Source organism: Parasteatoda tepidariorum, chromosome 6 (genome assembly GCF_043381705.1).
Source record: "Parasteatoda tepidariorum isolate YZ-2023 chromosome 6, CAS_Ptep_4.0, whole genome shotgun sequence".
Taxonomy (NCBI): domain Eukaryota; kingdom Metazoa; phylum Arthropoda; class Arachnida; order Araneae; family Theridiidae; genus Parasteatoda; species Parasteatoda tepidariorum.
In genome coordinates this window covers 4,857,747-4,863,379 of record NC_092209.1, presented here as the reverse complement: position 1 = coordinate 4,863,379, position 5,633 = coordinate 4,857,747, and positions in this window count along the sequence as shown.

Here is a 5,633-nt window from a genome sequence, read left to right as displayed (position 1 = left end):
ATAGCCTGTTTTCATAACACCTCTAAGTTTGCTACAGTTACTCAATGACTGCTAGGTTAAGTTTAGCCTATTTGTGGCCAGCATCCTCTATGATTATTCTGTAGAAGGAGCGAAATATCAATATGGAAAAGAGCCAAAGTTTTGAGAAAATTAAAAAGCATTTGAGGTCTAATTTTGAAATATTTAAGAGCTTTTGAAGAAAATGAGAGTAAGGGATCAGTTCTTATCTAGTTACAAAAACGTTGCCAAATTGGCAATTTTTAAAAACGTTTAATAACTTTTGAAATATTTTAGTTATTTGTTCGTTCTGAAATCCAGGTAATTCTGTACGGCAAAATGGCATGCACAGTTTAAAATTACACCTTTGCATCAAGCGTAGGGTACTTTAACTGTGGCTTCGTAAAATTATGTTAAGTCTATCGGTACTTTCATATATTTTTGTTAATTTTATTTATATGAATTAAATGGCAAAATTCTTGTGAATGTACTAACTACAATCGCCAAAGGTACAAATAGATTTTAAACTTTTAAATTTATTAAAAAGAACATATAGATGATTGTCCGTGGTTATACCTTTAGAGTTGGTCTCTTTCTCTGATGTTTTTTTTTTTTTTTTAGTTTCTCGAGGGCTACTAACCGAAAGTTGGCCATTATTCCTCCACGGATAACGATACGGGAATCTGCCCAAATTCTTTGAATTCTAATTTATTAAAATAGTAACACATAATATTTGCTATCACATTGAAAAATATTAAGAAAATAATTAACATGTGTAGTTGTTAATAGTAAAAAAAGTTAATTAAAAAAAATTAAAATATTATATTTTATTTAATAAGAAAGGGTGTGAAGCTTACCTTTCATTTCATGAGTTCGATGAGGTTTGGCTGACATGAATTCTTTTAATACTGATTAATCCATGACTGAGAAAAAGCACATCATGTGAAAAGCATCTTTTTCAAGTAATATAGAAATTCAATGATGCATTTTTTTGATAGTGAATTTGTGCATGCTGTTAAGAAGAGTGCTACTTCTCCCTTAGTTAAAGAAATACATTGCAAAAGCGGAGGCTAAAAGGAAGAAAATAATAAAAAAAAATATCGTTGCTGAATTAATATTTAGACCTTGAAAAAGATAGTCACATGATATGAAAGTTCTAGTTCGTGCATACAACACTTCCTGGTTGAGAAAGAGAAAACAACAGAGATGATTTTAATCAACGTAATTCATCTTCTAAAGAAGATGTTTCTCAAATGGTGCTCCTCGAAAACCTGGGTTTTCGTTGAAGAGCATCGTTTATAAGTACGTTTTATAATCAGTGATGAATTTTGAAACATTTGATTATATTCAAATCCAACCTATAATTCATTTAATATTACCGTTATGTTTATGAAATTACTTCAAGTGATAGGTACAGTGAAACCTTTGAAGAGCGACCACTTTTGGGGAGCATTCCATAGTAAAATAGTCGCTGATGGAGGTTGGTCGTTCATAGAGATCACCTCCATTGACTGCAAAATTGTTATCAAAGGTTTTCCACCACACATCTTAATTTTAGTCATTTTCTTGGTGTGGAAATGCCATTTCTGTGGGCGTCTTTGTAAGACAGATCAACGAACAAAAATTAGTATCTTTAAAAAACGATTTTGCCGATCATGAATGATAATGCTATTTTAGATAAACTAACAATTGCAGCTTTTTTCTTCGCGTTTGCGTTTGATTTTATATCATAAAATTTAGTTAGCTTTAAAAGATGAGAAGAGGTTTGTTTGTTTGAGAGGCCTGTTTTTTCTTTAAAAAAACTTTATTTTCTAATTTAACTTTTAACTCTAGAAGTAATTTATTGATAACATAGTCTGAAGTGTACTCTGACTGCAACATGAGGTTGTATCGTCATAAAGAGTTCTCTAAAGAAGAACCTCACACAAATATTTTGAATACATTTTAATCTACTTATTTGTTTAGGTAAATTTTTTGTTTTCATATTTTTTTCGCTCTCTTATTTGACCTTTTCTGCATATGGGACAGATGCTTTCCTCGTAGCTGGGAGAGCTTTCAGTGGTCTCTCCTAAAGGTTTTCTTAAACACGAAATGTAATGAAAAAATTTTAAAAAGTGCTCTCTACATGGATGTGATCTTTTCTGGAGATTTCAGAGTATAGAAAGAATGTAATGGCAAAATGAAAAATTTAAGCGAAATCGGTCGAAAAGTTCCTGAGAAATAGAAGTTTAAAGATGCCGTAATTTTTTTTTAAATTCGATTTTTGCATGCGATATCACACCCATTTTTTTTTACTTTATTATTAATATACCGCTTTCTAGTTATGTACGTGCACTCATTCCCATGGGCTTTTTACTTTCAAAAGTTATAGTATTTGGCAGATTTCTACTTTAAAAAACTCTGTAAAGCAACGGTACCCCACTAACTGTTTATAAGAATACAAAATTTTACTTTTCGAACCTAGTCTCTGACCCCTAATTTATTGGCGCTTTTATTAGATATAGACATATTAACTATAGAAAACCGAACTCCACATACCCTTATCTCATAACAGTATCAATTCTCAATAAAATTAAGTATACCATCTTGTAGGTATATGTGTTTATTAACATATATAAAAAAATCATCCCATTTTTCCAGGAAAAAATTCCAAAGTTGCTTTATATCAGACATCACTCCTCTTCCCATGTTCAGATAATCTATCGATCTTTCCATTGAAAATAAACCCAAATGAAGATATTTTTCTAAGAAGTTCACGTGAATGTCCGAAATCAAGAGATTGTCGACTTTCACCGGTGAATGTCATTAGTCGATATCACTTTCATTAGTCACTTTCTGATATTTTTGTAAACATTTATTCCAGTGGTAGTTAGTTAATGTTTTAATGTATTATTTTTCATCTATTTGAAGTTGTTTTCCACACCACTTTAATGATTAATAAATGATTTGAAAGTTCATATGCAACGCTAGATAGTTCCAGTTCTTACGTGGTTAAAATTTTGGCAGTACCGAATATGCTGAAAGCTGTGGTTTTTAAATTTCTACCACTCCTTGAAGTATTTGTCAAAACGTGTAGTAGTTGGCAGGGTTTTTGTATATACACTCTATAACAAAAAAATTGACGCACCAAGAAGCAATCATCCGATTGCTTTGAAATTTCGTATGCATGAATGTTATGAACAGATCAGGCTGGAGTGATGCCGACTGGGGACGTATAGTCTTTAGCGACGAATCCCGCTTCCAACTGTGTCCTGACGATCATCGAAGACGTGTTTGGAGACGCACAGGGCAGAGGGGGGATCCTGCCTTCACTATTGCACGCCACACCGGCCCTCAACAAGGCATTATGGTCTGGGGTGCCATTTCCTTTGACAGCCGGACCGCATGTAAACTCTCTTTATACACATAGTATCCCCAAGAGATTTTGAGAGAGCTGATTGGCTTTCTCGGCAACGCCATCTGTGACGTATGGCTATTTCATTTTGCCGTGCTTGTTATTTTCAGCATAGAGCGATTTCTATACTCCAGCTTTTGTGTACAAACTTGAAATGTCAGTTTTTTTAACAGAGAAACTGCCTTCTTTATTCAGAAATGAAGTAGAATATATTTCCTCAAGTACCATTAACCTTAGAAGCAATGTTCTAAATTTAAACGATTGCAACAAGTGGGTAATAGAATTTGTTGAACTTACCAATACGAAATGGAATTCTAGAACTTCCAAACCTCATAGACAAAGATTTGTTTGTCGGTAAGTAACTAGTTTAGTTATTTTAAGAAAAATTTTGTATTTAATTTTTATCGGAGAATTGCTTTTTTCTTTAAATTTATGATTATTACATGCATGAATTCTTATGAAGCTAATATCCCTCTGATATATTGAATAACATTGAAATCGGAGTTACTTGCGTAATTCTTATACTCACTATAAAATGAAAACTGAATAGTTTTCACTTGATATTTATTTAATTAAATTAATGTTCATCGAATTAAATTAATATTTTATTTATTTCTTGTGGATTACTAAAATTAAATTATAAAATTTTAAAGTTAAGATTTATTAGTGGCGCCATCCATTATTATAAATTAAAACTAAAAGATCTGCATTATGCCTACCTATTTATAACTTAATTTTAATGATTTTTTTTATTTGTTAAATGTTTTATAATACCGAAAACTATTAATTGACATCTAAGAAGTTAAACAATTGTCTTTTAAGATGCTTATTTTATTAATTTTGGATTGCATAATTCCCATCATAATTCCCATTAAAGTAATACCATGAGTAATGAAAAAATAAATTTACAAAAAATTCCATCTTTTAATTCTAGTACATGTCTATTGGATTGTAAATATTTTTTTATTATTTAATTGCAGGAAATTATTTATTTGTCACCACAGTGCGTTTATGAAAGTGCCGCAGGAGAAATGTAAAAGAAGTTTTTCAAAAAATTCTGATTGTCAAGCAACAATATCTATAAAAGTGAAGTTGAACAAAAAACAGCAAGGAAATCAGATTATTGTACTTTATAAACTTGTTATATGATACTTGCTAGGAAATAAATTTTATTAATTATAAATATTCTAAAAAATTTTTTTGCTGAATTATAATTACATTTTTTTTAAAACATTTTAGAATATTTTCCTCTAAGATATGATAAAATCTTTTTCAAATAATCAAACATAATTTTAAAAATGTATTTATATACATTTTAAAATCTCATATAATAAATTCAAATTTTATTGAGTAGTTCTGCAATCATACTAATAAATTTAAGTAAGAGATTTTAATTGCTAAATGCATAGGGATATTCATAATGCTATTCAATTTGAATATTAATCAATTCTTATATATATATTACATAAAAGCTAGCTAATAAAACTTTAATTTATGCTTAATAATTATTATTATACCAATTTAATGTTTTACCAAAACATGATTGTTTACCTTGCATTTACCTAAAATTCATAACATTAATATTAAAAAATATTATACGGAAACGTACAAAAAATATCTTAAACAAATAAAGAAAAATATTAGAATAAAATTTAAAGCAAATTAGATTTAAATAAATGTGTTATTATTAAAATACAATTAATGATGCTATTTGATTTTTTGAACAAATCTTTAACATTTGTCTTAAATCTAGTAGGAGAAATATACTGGAACTGATTTATGATTGATTTACATTTTGGGAACAAACTACAGAGAAATGTTATTGGGGAGGAGCTACAAAAAGACTTAACAAAAGGCAATGCCGAGAAAGCCAATCAGCGCGCTCAAAATCTTTTGGGGATACTATGTGTGTAAAGAGAGTTTACATGCAGCCGGACCCCTTTGGTCGTCATTAGAGGTACACTTACTGCACAGCGGTACGTCGACGACATCCTAGGAGCTGTTTTGCTACCGTTCCTTTTGCAGTACCCTGGCCTGGTTTTTCAGCAGGACAGTGCCAGACCACATACGGCACATGTTGCTATGAACTGTCTGCAAGCTTGTCAAACTCTTACTTGGCCTACCAGATCACCAGATCTCTCTCCCAACGAGCATGTCTGGGATATGATGGGAAGGCGATTGCATCTGGCACGGAATGTTGATGACCTCGTTCGACAATTGGATCGAATTTGGCAGGAAATAC